The following is a 14,195-nucleotide window of genomic DNA, read 5'->3' as shown; positions in this document are numbered from 1 at the left end:
CTTTTCTGAGAAATCTAGTTTTGCAAAATCCCCAAGCTTTCATACTTCTGATTTTGCGCAGAGAGTCTTTTTTTAAAAAAAGGGGGGGGGCAGAAAGTGAGATAGGCAGGACTCCACCTCTCCGTGTGTTGGCAAATGAAGCAGGGGATTTCGGATGAGACAGACACATGTGATGGGGGAGACTGAAGTCTCCGTCTTATTAAAATATTGGCTACCACTGAACACTGTGGTAAGGTCCAGTGCAACCTGCATTTTTGTCTATTGTGATGAGGCCCTAGTTCTGCCATCCACCAAATCCCAGTGATTCTGTTGTGACATAAAGCCCATACTCCATGTTTCCTATCAGAATGGATGAGATCTGCAAGGTGGCAACAGCACACATTAATGGTGACAGGAAGGCACTCCTTTCGTAGCTTTGTTGGTGCGTCATGTGATCCCAAGGGAAGGAAGTTATCCATTTATTTCCTACATGTTTGGAAACTGAATAGCTGAAAGACTGCCTTCCCTCATCTACTAGTAGTACCTGGCCACTAACTTTAACTTCGGAAACTCAGCATTCCTCTGTTTTCAAAAACGGTCAGTTGGGGCACGAGGCTGAGGTTTTCTTCTATGTTGCCCATATTATGGAGTTGCCTAAGCAGTGTGGTTGGCTTACCCTCTTTTAAGCTTCAGGCTCCCCGATAACATTTCTACCCTACTGAGCATTTTCTGCTGTTTAAAGTTTTTATCTCCTTCTCTTTAAACTAGTTTAACCTGCTCTTTTATTAATGTGCTACTGTTTTTAACTGCTTTGATTGTGATTGCATCCGTGGTTTTGATGTCTTTTCACAGCTTTGTATACTGCTTTCAATTTATTTATGAAGAACAGCAAGATAGAATAGGCTAAATCTGGGATGGGAAATGTGTGGATCTCCAGATATTGTTAGACTGCCAGCTCCCAGCAGTCGCAGCCAGCATGATCAATATTCAGGGATAATGGAAGTTGTCGTCAAAAACCATTGGCGGGGTTGAAGGGCCTCACTGTAGGTCAAATGAACCAATACATTATTCAGCCTTTAGTGCCTGCTAAAGAATCACTGCAAGAGCTAAAAACCCTAGGAAGCGCATCAAATCAAGTAGTGAAATGGGAGACATGCAGATTCCATGATGTTTCCCCATTTGTTTGGTTATTGGGATATTTGATATCACACACCATGAGCCTGTCTTTACCCTGAGATCTTCCTTTTGAAGACTTTTTTTTTTTTTGCTGTGGTTGCCCACCTAGGAGAAGTTCCCCCCAACAAGGGCTATTTGTATTGAACATCATAATTTTTTGGCCCTAAGTGAAGACATTTTTCTGCTCCTAGGCAATTGGTAAGATGTGACCAGCATGTTTAAACATTCAGTTGACTCTCCGCGTTTGTGGATTTGATTTTTGCAGATTCGATTAAATTGCTGCCCCTTAGAATCTCTTTGTCCTTCAGTATGATTGTGTTGTGAATATCTGCTAGATGCTGACTATAGAGTCATGCTGTAAGACTTAAAATTTCCTAGAGAGATGTTCCCTTGGATTAAAAAAGTTTTTTTAATCATGGTTTTCTAATTTTATAGGAGTCCTGTATCCCTATCCCCAGCAAAGGCAGTGGTTGTTTTAGCTTTAGGCCAAATACTGATGCTTGTATTTTCTTAAGAAGGTGTTGTTTTACTAAAAATGTTTCTTTGGTTGTTTTATTCTTCTTTATTTCAGCTGTAAGATGGCTAGATACTTTTTAGACAAAGGTGTCCCGTAAATGTAAATAATTATGATAACTTATACAGTAGAGTCTCACTTATCCAACATAAACGGGCCGGCAGAATGTTGGATAAGCGAATATGTTGGATAATAAGGAGGGATCAAATAAAAGTCTATTAAACATCAAATTAGGTTATGATTTTACAAATCAAGCACCAAAACATCATGTTATAAACAAATCTGACAGAAAAAGTAGTTCAATATGCAGTAATGCTATGTAGTAATTACTGTATTTATGAATTTAGCACCAAAATATCAAGATGTATTGAAAACATTTACTACAAAAATGCATTGGATAATCCAGAACGTTGGATAAGCGAATGTTGGATAAGTGAGACTCTACTGTATTATAAAGGTAGAATAATAATAATAATAATAATAATAATAATAAATATAATAAAATTTTATTTATATCACGCCTTATCTCCTCAGGGGACACAGGGCGGTTTCCAACATAGCAAGGAAACCATACAACAACTTAAAGCCATAGAACAACAAAACATAGAACAATAATGAGCATAAGTACATTAAACATACAAATCAATCAATAAACCACAGGCTTAAGAACCAATAACAAAATACTCCATCAGCGGGTCAGGATACAGTGAATGTACATACAGGCAGTCCCTGGATTACAAACATCTGACTTACTCGTACAAGCGACTCCTAGTTAAGAACGAGGGTGAGACAACAGGAAGTGAGAGAAATCTACCCCTCAGAAAGGAAATTCACTCCTGAAAGAGTGATCATGGGGAAAGTGGAGTCTCCATTAAAGGTTCATCACCAATCCTTGTTTCCACAACAAGCCAATATTTTCAAAATCCAATTATCACAGGGACAGAAAGTGAGGTGAACTCTTCTGAACAGGGGTAGAGGCAGCAAAACAAACACCATGTTATCCAAAGTGTATATATATGAGTCCCTGATGGCACAGTGAGACAAACCACTGAGCTGCTGAATTTGCTGACTGAAAGGTCGGCGGTTCGAATCCGGGGAGCAGTGTGATCTCCCACTATTAGCCCCAGCTTCTGCCAACTTAGCAGTTCGAAAACATGCAAATGTGAATAGATCAATAGGTACTGCTCTGGTGGGAAGGTAACAGCACTCCATGCAGTCATGCCGGGCACATGATCTTGGAGGTGTCTACGGACAACGCCGGCTCTTCGGCTTAGAAATGGAGATGAGCACCAACCCCCAAGGTCGGACGACTAGACTTAATGTCAAGGGAAAACCTTTACCTTCAGGAAAGGGTCATTTAGGGAGAAAATATGGGGCACTTTGACCTCGGTCCTATTCATCCTTCCAACTCACATTGGCTCCTTAAATGGGTGGGTTTAACATAGGTATTGTTTCATTGTTTAACCATTGTTTCTCTGCTTCAATTGGGATTACCAATCAGGGATTCAGCAACAGCAACAAAGAGGAAATAATATTTAAATGTAAATAGATTAATCTGACATTTGACAGGCAGATGTCAACCAAAGCTTCCTTTTCTATTCTTTAGTTTGGCTACAGGACAGTGAACATAAATTACTTCCACAAGACCATTTTGGATTGCTAAACCCTATTCTTTTCATCAGTGTAAGTTAACTACATCAATATGCATATGCATATCTGTTGCCATATAATCCAAATTATCAAAGTAGATAATCCACATTATCTGCTTTGAACTGGATGATGATGATGATGATGATGATGATGATGATGATGATGATGATGATGATAGGGTTTTGGATCACAATACTCCTGACCTCACGATTGTGTTAAAAAACAAAGTATGGATTGTCGATGTTGCAATCCCAGGAGACAGCAGGATTGAAGAGAAACAACTGGAAAAGCTGACACAATATGAGAATTTAAAGATCGAATTACAAAGACTCTGGCACAAGTCAGTCAAGGTAGTCCCAGTGGTGATCGGCCCACTGGGTGCAGTGCCTAAAGACCTTGGCCTGCACTTAAACACAATCGGCGCTGACAAAATTACCACCTGCCATCTGCAAAAGGCCACCTTACTGGGATCTGCACGCATTATTCGCCGATACATCACACAGTCCTAGACACTTGGGAAGTGTCCGACGTATGATCCAATACAACAGCCAGCAGAGTGTCTGCTGTGGACTCATCTTGTTGTGTTTCAAATAATAATTTATTTATATTCTGCCCTATCTCCCTAGAGAGACTCAGGGCAGATTCCAAACATAAAAGGCAAACATTCAATGCCCGAACACAACAAGAATACACCATAATAACGAAAATTGATAAACCAACATATAAAAAGAAATTATGACTTAACAACTAAAATTAAATTTAAAAACGCAACCTGTTTTATTGGACAAAAAGCAAAACATCAAAACATCAAATACAAGTCTTCCCAGTTCCTTGCGGGCAAACAGATTGATCATGAGCTGGTGGTGCAAACAGAGCACTGATATGGATGGTAGCTATTAATCTGAGAAATTATGGTAGTATTACCATCTATTCCTCCTCCTCCTCCTCATAAGCCAGTGAGCAAAGATATGTCTTCAACCGTTTCTTGAAGATGGGGAGGGAGGAGGCCATCTTGCATTCCTTAGGAAGGGAGTTTCAGATGTGGGAGGCAGCCACGGAGAAGGCTCTTTCTCTCATTCCCACCAGCTGCCCTTGGGATCGAGAGCAGGGCCTCCTCTGATGCCTGCAGTATCCGAGTTGGTTTATAGTAGGAGATGTGGTTCGTCAAATACAGTAGAGTCTCACTTATCCAAGCTTCGCTTATCCAAGCTTCTGGATTATCCAAGCCATTTTTGTAGTCAATGTTTTCAATATATCGTGATATTTTGGTGCTAAATTCGTAAATACAGTAATTACAACATTACTGCGTATTGAACTACTTTTTCTGTCAAATTTGTTGTAAAACATGATGTTTTGGTGCTTAATTTGTAAAATCATAACTTAATTTGATGTTTAATAGGCTTTTCCTTAATCTCTCCTTATTATCCAAGATATTCGCTTATCCAAGCTTCTGCCGGCCCATTTATTTATTATTTATTTATTTACAACATTTATACCCCACCCTTCTCACCCAAGGGGACTCAGGGCAGCTTACAAAAATTGGCAAAATTTAATGCCCAAAATGCAATCATAAAAACAAAACAATATAAACAGATCTATTAATAACATTGTTAAAACACATTATAAAAACCTTAAAAACGTATATATAATTAATTCCATTCATCCGAGATCTTCATGCTTCATCCTTAAATCAGGCCATGTCAACTTTGTCATTTACTCATCAAAAGCTTGGGCACATAACCATGTTTTCACGGCCCTTCTGAATCCCAGCAGGGTAGCTTGGATAAGTGAGATTCTACTGTAGTCTGGACCCGAGCCATCTAGGGCTTTAAAGGTAAGAACCAGCACTTTGTATTCAGCCCAGAAGCAGACCAGCAGCCAGCATGGGAGTCTACACTGCCATATAATCCAGTTCAAAGCAGATAATCTGGATTTTATACAAAAGTGTAGAAGGGGCCCTAGCTTTTAAACTTTCTCATTGTAGCTCCTGGTTTTCAAACTGATAGCAAGCCAGCTCTTTGCTTCAAAAATGAAAAGCCTACCCTCCCAAAGTGAAAAGAAATGCAGTCTGGAAATTAGAAGTGACCATTTCATGTTTGATGTTATTCAGAGGAGCCTGTTCCTCATTTAAGGGCATTAGTAGTTGTAACAGAAGCCCTAATATTTCAACAACAGTTGTGATTAAGAACATAAGGAGCAAAGTGGCAGCTAATCTCCATCTAAAAAGAGCTAACTAGTCCACCCTCTCCCCCACCTCCCTGAAACTCCCCACCAACACCACCCTGTCGCATTTAAATACCATGAATATTCACTGCCTGGCACCCAGCTGGCAGCTGAGCTGTTTTGATACAAGGGGGGGAAAACGCTTCAAACTCAAAAGAGTTTTTAATCAGCTGCAAGAGAAAAGAAGAAGAAAGTAAAAGAAATAGGAACAGAGAGGGGTGTGTGTGGTGTGGGGGAACCTGAATCAATGAGTTCAATGGAGAAGATAGGCAGAATCCCATTAACTCCTTCCAACCCTCTTGGTAATGCCCACATTGAGCTGCCTTTGTCATGCTTCCTTCTTCCTAAACTGGGCAAGGGACACTAAGGGTGCATCCTGCCCTTGTTTTATTAAAAAATAACTTTTTACATCAATGCTTCAGCTTCCTGCTGTGCTGCCCGTGCTCAAGGTCACTTGTGTGTGGAACTTCCTTTTCTCCGGCTGTCTGAAGCATCAAGAATGATGGGTCAAATACGTTTCGTCACCTTGCTGTCAGCGAGACAGGTCGGGGCTGTGTGCCTTCTGTGATCCCAAAAGTGTAAAATTCCTCACGGCATTTGGATTTTGGGTGTAAAAGATTTCACTTTCCTTTTAAAACTTCCAGCTCTTGGTTATCTTTAAAAAAATTTACTTAGTCCATTTACATCCTGCATTTCCACCCATCAGCTCAATCCATACCTATTCTGTTCCCCCCCCCAAAAAAAAGACCTACCCTGAAAATAAGACCTATCATGATTTTTTAGCATTTCTGAGGATGCTCGAAATATGAGCCCTATTTAAAAAATAAGCCCTAGATATGGTTCATTTATAAAGTCAGTTTGGAAAAATAAGACTGCCCCTGAAAACAAGCTCTAGAGCATCTTTTGGAGCAAAAATTAATATAAGACCCTGTCTTGTTTTGGGGAAAACAGGGTAGCTATCCCTCACTCTACATGTCCTTGCAATAACCCTGGGCCCTTCTACACTGCCATATAAAATCCAGATTATTTCCTTTGAACTAGATTATATGGCAGTGTAGACTCATATAATCCAGTTCAATGAAGATTATGTGGATAATTTGGAGTATATGGCAGTTCAAAAGGGGCCCCTGTAAAGTAGGTCAAGCAGGGAGGAAGTACCCAAGGTATCCAGTAAATTTTCCTAACTCCGTGGAAACTAGAACCTGGATATCCCAGTCTGACAATAACTGCCCTATATCCCAGGATCTGATCCCAAATTATCTGCTTTGAAGTGGATTATATGAGTCTACACTGCCAGATAATCTGGGATACACAGATAATCTGGGATCAGATCCAGCCTTGGTGCTGAATTTATTCTAAAGATTTTTCTGATATAGAAGCCACTAGCTACCATTGGATTCATAAAGCTCACTGCCTGTTCTTGTACCCAGGACTGGCATAAGCAACCAATCCAGGAAGAAGTTGTGGGAGGGCAGCAATAGTAACTCTCAGTTAATATGATCCTTGGCATTTCTCCTTTGCAGAAGAGAGCTGCATGTGCTACACAGCTCATTTTGCTGCCCTTTGGTATGGTAGGGAATGCAATGGCAATGCAAGTGTTGAAGGAAAGTTCCACTCTCCTTCCAGTAGCCTACCATCTTATCTTTTGTATTGTTGTTATTGTTTATTTGTTCAGTCGCTTCTGACTCTTTTTGACGTCATGGACCAGCCTACGCCAGACCTCCCTTTTGACTGTCACCACCCCCAGCTCCTTCAGGGTCAAGCCAGTCACTTCAAGGATAACATCCTTTTTTTTATTTAATACAAATTTTTATTTTAAAACACAAAAAATACATACCATAGACATACAAAACATTTACAATTCCCACCACCAACACGAGGATTGTTTTCTTTTTACATATTAATTTCTTTGTGAGACAATCTTTATATCTTTACCTTTATCTATTTTCATCCTATATACTATACTAGCTGTGCCCGGCCACGCGTTGCTGTGGCGTTGTCTGGTGGTGTTGGTGAGAAATTTGAGTTAGTGGTGGTATTGAATGTCTGTTGTATGGTTGTCTTTATGTTTAGTATGTATTTGGTTGTTTGTGTAATGTGAAAGTGGTGAGAGTAGAGGGGGTCGCTGTGTAGTATTGTATAGTATGCATACGTTGTCCAAGTGTTGTGAATGGTTAGATTGTGTCTTGGTGCATAGTAGAAAGGGTTGGGGTGGATGGCCGTTAGGGGTGTGTCCAAATTATTGGATGGTATAGTTCTATGATTATTATTATTGTTGTTGTTGCTGTTATCATCATGATTATTATCTTTATTATCATCATCATTATTATTATATAGTGGGTGGATGGCCATCTGTCAGGAGTATTTGGATTGTGTGGTCTTGCATGGTAGAAGGGCTGTCTGCAAACATAAGGATTCCGTGATATTAGTATTGTTATTATCAAGAGGCTGTATGGCCATTTGTTGGGAATGTTTGGATTGTGTTCTCCATGGCAGGAAGGGGTTGGACTGGATGGGCTTTAGGGGTCTGTCCTATCTGTGTGACTGTAGGATTCTATTATTATTTTTATGGTGGAGATTGTGGAGATAAGCACCAAAACATCATGTTAGACAACACATTTGGTAGAAAAAATAGTTCAATATGCAGTAATGTTATGTTGTAATTACTGTATTTACGAATTTAGCACCAAAATATCATGATATATTGAAAACATTGACTACAAAAATGGCTTGGATAATCCAGAAACTTGGATAAGCGAGGCTTGGATAAGTGGGACTCTACTGTAAATAATTCGGATGATGGGCGGGCGCTAGGACCCAGGGGACAGCTTTTTCCCATTGCCTGCCTTTCCTCTTCCCTGCCGGCCTGGATAATCCAGAAACTTGGATAAGCGAAGCTTGGATAAGTGAGACTTTACTGTAAATAATTCGGATGATGGGCGGGTGCTAGGACCCAGGGGACAGCTTTTTCCCATTGCCTGCCTTCCCTCTTGCCGGCCGGCCATTATGCTTTCTCTTTCCCTCCCTCCCAGCATGGCTCCCGATGGTGCGTTGTGGGTTCTGTCCATGTGGAGGTGCGTGACGTGATTTTGTGTTGTTTCAACCTTAAGGCATGGATGATGGGTTGTGTTGTCAAATTTCGAGGTTGGGGGGCCTTTACTTTTGTTGTTTTGCTCGGTGCCGCGGTTCCATAACCCTTTTATATATATAGATAACATTTGTATCTTATTTCTTATGGTTTGATCTCCAGATTGATTCATGATATAGTTATTTACCCTTGTCCATCCTCCTACAAAGGATCTTTACCTTATCGCCGTGCTGGAGCTTGGGCACCTCAATGATGCCACGAGCGAAACCGTGATGGGACACCCAAGACGCGAAGGTTATGGCAGAGAGGTCAGACTAAATACGATCCCTCAGGAAGGTAATGGCAACCCACACTGGTATTCTTGCCATGAAAACTAAACGGATCAGTACAACCAGAGATCTTTTGCATTAAGGTAAATGTTTTCCCCTGACATTAGATCTAGTCGAGTCCGACTCTGGGGGTTGGTGCTCATCTCCATTTCTAAGCCGAAGAGCTGGCGTTGTCCGTAGACACCTCCAAGGACATGTGGCCGGCATGACTGCATGGAGCGCCATTACCTTCCCGCTGGAGCAATACCTATTGATCTACTCACATTTGCATGTTTTTGAACTGCTAGGTTGTCAGAAGCTGGGGTTAACAGCGGGAGATCACTCCGCTCCCCGGATTCGAACCGCCGACCTTTCGGTCAGCAAGTTCAGCAGCTCAGCACCCATTGTGCCACTGTATTAGCCAGAAAATATCTCAAAATATCTTCTTAGTCAAATTTAGCTCATACTTGTCATGGGCAAGTTAGTGAGTAATTGAGGGCACGCTTTGCATGCAGCAGATCTTCTGTTCAATTCCTGAGATGGAATTGGAGCCCACTGAGACCTCTATCTGCAACTCTGAAGAGCTGTTCTCGGTTAGTGTAGACAATACTGAGTTGGATGAATCAATAACCTGACTCATTTTAAAGCACTTTTCTCCTTTTTTAAAGTTTAAAATGTTATACAAGCGCTTTTATATAACACTATGTAACACACTTTTTGTATATGGGTTATAAATGTCATTTCCTAATTGGTTCTGTCATAAAAACATCGGAAAAGTTGATTAAACTTCAAAAACTTTGTTTTTGCGGGACATACTCCAGCACATTTTGCCTTATATTTTATCCTGAGCCTTATGTTGAGCCTGTATAATTTTTGCCTTTCTATATATATTGCACTATGCTCAGACTCATTGTTCTGATATGCTGTTTTATCCTGTTTTATGCTGTTATATGGTTTTATTGTTTATATTGGTTTTATTGCATGACTGTTTATTATATGTGACATTGGGTTTGTTCCCCATGTGAGCCGCCCCAAGTCCCCCTGGGGGTGATGGGAGAGGGATATAAAAATAAAGTATTATTATTATTATCATCATCATCATCATCATCATCATCATCATCATCATCATCATCATCATCATTTTTCAATGAATATCTCAACCAATTCAGCAAAGTTTCTGGCAGTCACAAAAACAAAGTTTCTGGAGTATAACAACTACAGTACTTTCAAAGTAAATACTGCACAATTAAACAGGAAACAACACTTTCAAACCGGGAATTATACTAGGATCAAGACATGCCTTAGTGTTAGGTGTAGAGAGGGACCTGTCTCACGCAACAGATGTTTGAAGTCTTCAGTGGCAACACACTGGCTAGACAATTCCAGGAAGAAGAAGAAGGAGGAGGAGGAGGAGGAGGAGGAGGAGGAGGAGGAGGAGGAGGAGGAGGAGGAGGAGGAGGGTGGGGGGAGAAGAAGTCCTGATATTTCTATTCTGGTGCTTCAGAGACTATGGCCCCTTCAACACTAACATATAATCCAGATTAGCAAAGCAAATAATCCAGATTATCTGCTTTGAACTGGATTATATGGGTCCACACTGCCATATAGTAAAGGTTTTCCCCTGACATTAAGCCTAGTCATGTTCGACTCTGGGGGTTGGTGCTCATCTCCATGTCTAAGCTGAAGAGCCGGCGTTGTCCATAGACGCCTTCAAGGTCATGTGGCCGGCATGACTGCATGGAGCGCTGTTACTTTCCCACCAGGGAATTGATCTACTCACATTTGCATGTTTTCAAACTGCTAGGTTGGCAGAAGCTGGGACTAACAGCAGGAGCTCACCCGCTCCCTGGATTTGAACTGCTGACCTTTTGTTCAGCAAGTTCAGCAGCTCGGCAGTTTAACCAGCTGCGCCACCGGAGGCATATAATCCAGTTCAAAGCAGATAATCTGGATTTTAGATGGCAGTATAGAAGGGCCTTAAATCATTAAACTCACTGGGTGGCCTTGGGTCAGTTATTTTCATGTTATAAACCACTGGTGCATAGTACAAAATATATTCTCCACCTCAATGGCAACATGAGCCACAGCATGATCTTAACACTTGAAACATGGGATATTCCTCCACCACTATTTAGTCCTCCCTCCATACCTATAAAAGTAACTGAACGTTAGACCCATGCCGCCATGCTACATTGTATTCATAATGTAGCTGAATTATTCCTTCATTATTGAGAAAAAGGATTGATTATGAGTAACTTTACTAACTGCTCACTAAAGTCTTCACTTTCACAAGTATTTTCAGAACTCTTTGGGCACAAGAACTATAGGAAATTAGCTTTGTAATCTGCTGCTAGGAGCCATCCACAGTGGTATTTTTTTCTACATAAATTAGTACTTAGGATGTTCAAGAGGATAATTACTTTGAACAGAGTATTCCCTATGAAGCGTGCCTGGAACAGGATCAAACTTCACATGCCATACTGTCAGAATGCATATTGGAGGAGGCTCACAGCAGGATTCCTCATCTTCCCGCCATGCTACAAAACTAAAAAGGTACGCATCTCACCTCTTGTCTCTTCTTGCTTAGCTTTGTCTGTCATTCCACTGCAGTGTCTAGTTTGAAAGAAAGAAAGAAAAATAGCAAAGACCTGCTCTATTGGCTAGTAATCATGCACTTCAGTAAAGAACGTGAAGAATCCCTTCCATATATGGGGGAGTGGCTGCTATAAAACTTCTTAAGGACTGGCCCTGCCATTGGGCAGGACATGAGATGGCTATCTTGTTGTTGTTGTTGTGTGGCTTTGACTCATTTCTAACTTTATGATAAACCTAAAATGAGGATGAAGAACTTAAGATGGATCTAACTGAGTTTTCTGGCAAGATTTGATTTGGTTTGGGGGGGGGGGGGTGCCAGTGCCTTCCTCTAAAGCAGTGGTTCCCAAGAACTATAAAATGGTCTGCGGCCTCTTCGTTTTTAGGCCTGTTATTGGGGTTATTTGGGGTGCTGATTCAGACAAATGCATTGGATAGACCACATCAGCTCTAGATTATTAAATATGGTTTTCTGTGGTCGACTACTGGATGGTATATGTTCTGTATCAGAAACTAGAGCTGATGTGGTCTATGGAATAATGCTGTTAGGTTATTTTTGGCTCCAGAGATTTTGTCTATTTCTGTTTTTAGAAAGTATGGTATTATTATTATTAGCTATGATGTTTATTTATATTTCGCTTTTTCTCTCCATAATGAGACTCAAAGCGGCTAACATTAAAAGCACTACAATACAGTTTCAAATATGCAAATAAACAAATATTAAAACACTATTAAACATTAGTATTAAATTCAGATTAAATATATAAAAACATTTTAAACCACAGCAACCCCTGACATGATCTTAAAAACCTTATCCTTTAATGTAGACTCACTTTAAAATGCTAGGAGTTAATTCTCCTGCAGTTGTAGGATCTGCTCCTTATTCTTCGGGGACCCAGCCCTCTGTCCTCAAAAACATGCCCAAGTGGCACCACTGAAAGGATGGGCAACCATGTTCCGTCCCCCAGGACGATGGTTTGCCTTACCTATTGGTCGTTTGTTTGTTTTCCCTCCTTTGCATTTTGTTTGAGCCTCTGGCTGCAAAAGCCTAGGAAAAGTGGCTTGGAATCTGCAAGAGCTGGCTGCAGTTTTCTTTGCAGTGATTGGTCAAAGAATGCAACATCTTAGGACCGCCCTTTTTACCAGGGTCTAGTCTCCATTTTGGAGCTTCATTCTGGCTATAGTCTTCCAACGTGCTGGAGCTGTGCAAGGCTAACTGGGACAAATCATCCTCAAAACCAGGCCAATCTAAGCCTATCCAAATTAGATAAGTATTGAATTATATTGATCTGGAATAGGAAATCTAGTTATAGGAGCAGGGTTATTCTGTCGCTTCTAGAACTAATCTTTGCTGTAAAGATAGGGAAGGAAAGAGTTTCTCCTTCTAATATAGGCAGCGTGATTAGGGTATAGTGGTTTTATAATCACCTTTGCTTTCTGGAACCAGGGATAGTTCTGTACCTAAAACCTATAGAAATTTGTTTCATTTTCTGCAACTTTAAGATCTGTGCCAGGTTTACAACCTTGTATGAATAAACATCCTTTTTTGAAGTTATCCAGACTCAGTCGTTCAATATCTATAGGACAGCTTATAGGGATTTGCAGTTCGCCCGGATAAAGGACAGCACGTTTCAGTTTTATAGTTTTTTATTGTCCGGCGGACGGCACAGTTTTGAGGACGATCAGCGGTTTTTCCGCTTCAGCTAGCTTGCACGGCCATAGAGACTTTGATTTTGTGGTCTGTTGCAGTGAAAGCTTGCTGCCAGGCCGAAAGGCAAGTGAGAGAGTGGGGCTCCATTTCTTCAGCCTCTGCAGTATCCTGCTCTTCAGCTTGCGTGTGTGCGCGTAGCCCTGCGGCTGTTTCTGCAATTGCACGGCTGTGCAAAACCCAGCAATCTACCCCGAGCTCCTTCGGTGGCAGGCATCGAGCCGCGGAGCTCCAGCAGTAGGTCCTGGGCTTACACGGAGGTGGTGAGTCCAGAAGCGCTCGGCCGGGACTGTCGCCTGGCGGTGGTGACCTGCCTCATTGTCCTGCGGTGGTGACCTGCCTCATCGTCCTGCGGTGGTGACCTGCCTCATCGTCCTGCGGTGGTGACCTGCCTCATCGTCCTGCGGTGGTGACCTGCCTCATCGTCCTGCGGTGGTGACCTGCCTCATTGACCTGCGGTGGTGACCTCCCTTCACAGCGGGGAGGAGGCGTCTCTTCTCTCCTCCTTTCCAAAGCCAGCCTCGGTGCTCCTTCGGCGGCAGGCCTCGAGCCGCGGAGCACAAGGTGCTTGAAAATTTGGCGAAGTCGCCATTTTGGCAGTTTACGTCACTCGGGCAAGGGAGGTATCAAGTGGCAAGTTGCTGTCAGTTGGCATTTTGCAGCTTGCCTACCAAAGTTTGGCGCCAAAGGTCACAATCTTTGTAAAGTATAGTTACTTAGTGATATATATTGCTATGGTTAAGTGCTGTGAATTGTATTATATATTGAATTTGCTTTTATTGTAAATTTACTTGCAGGTATATTGCATTTGCCTTTGTTGTAAATTTACTTGCTATTAAGAATACATAATGTCTATGCAATTTCAAGATGATGCAGATGGTATACCTCCTTCTGAGGCTGAAAGTAGGAATGAAAGGCCCCAAAGGATAAAGCACCCTTCAGCCAAGATGCTAGCCC

General features: G+C 41.5%; 1 protein-coding gene across 1 annotated transcript in view; it reads right to left on the bottom strand.

The window, feature by feature from the left end:
* Positions 1-11,649, bottom strand: part of LOC100554115 (ral guanine nucleotide dissociation stimulator-like 1) — a 116,639-nt gene extending 104,990 nt beyond the window's left edge. Inside the window, exon 1 of the transcript XR_010000663.1 lies at positions 11,505-11,649. The gene's annotated coding sequence lies outside the window, so the exon portion shown is untranslated. The remainder of the gene's footprint in view (positions 1-11,504) is intronic.
* Positions 11,650-14,195: the final 2,546 nt, after the last annotated feature.

Source organism: Anolis carolinensis, chromosome 1 (genome assembly GCF_035594765.1).
Source record: "Anolis carolinensis isolate JA03-04 chromosome 1, rAnoCar3.1.pri, whole genome shotgun sequence".
In the NCBI taxonomy this organism is placed as follows: Eukaryota; Metazoa; Chordata; class Lepidosauria; order Squamata; family Dactyloidae; genus Anolis; species Anolis carolinensis.
Note: the sequence above shows the minus strand (reverse complement) of the source record. Positions and strands in the feature narration are given on the sequence as shown.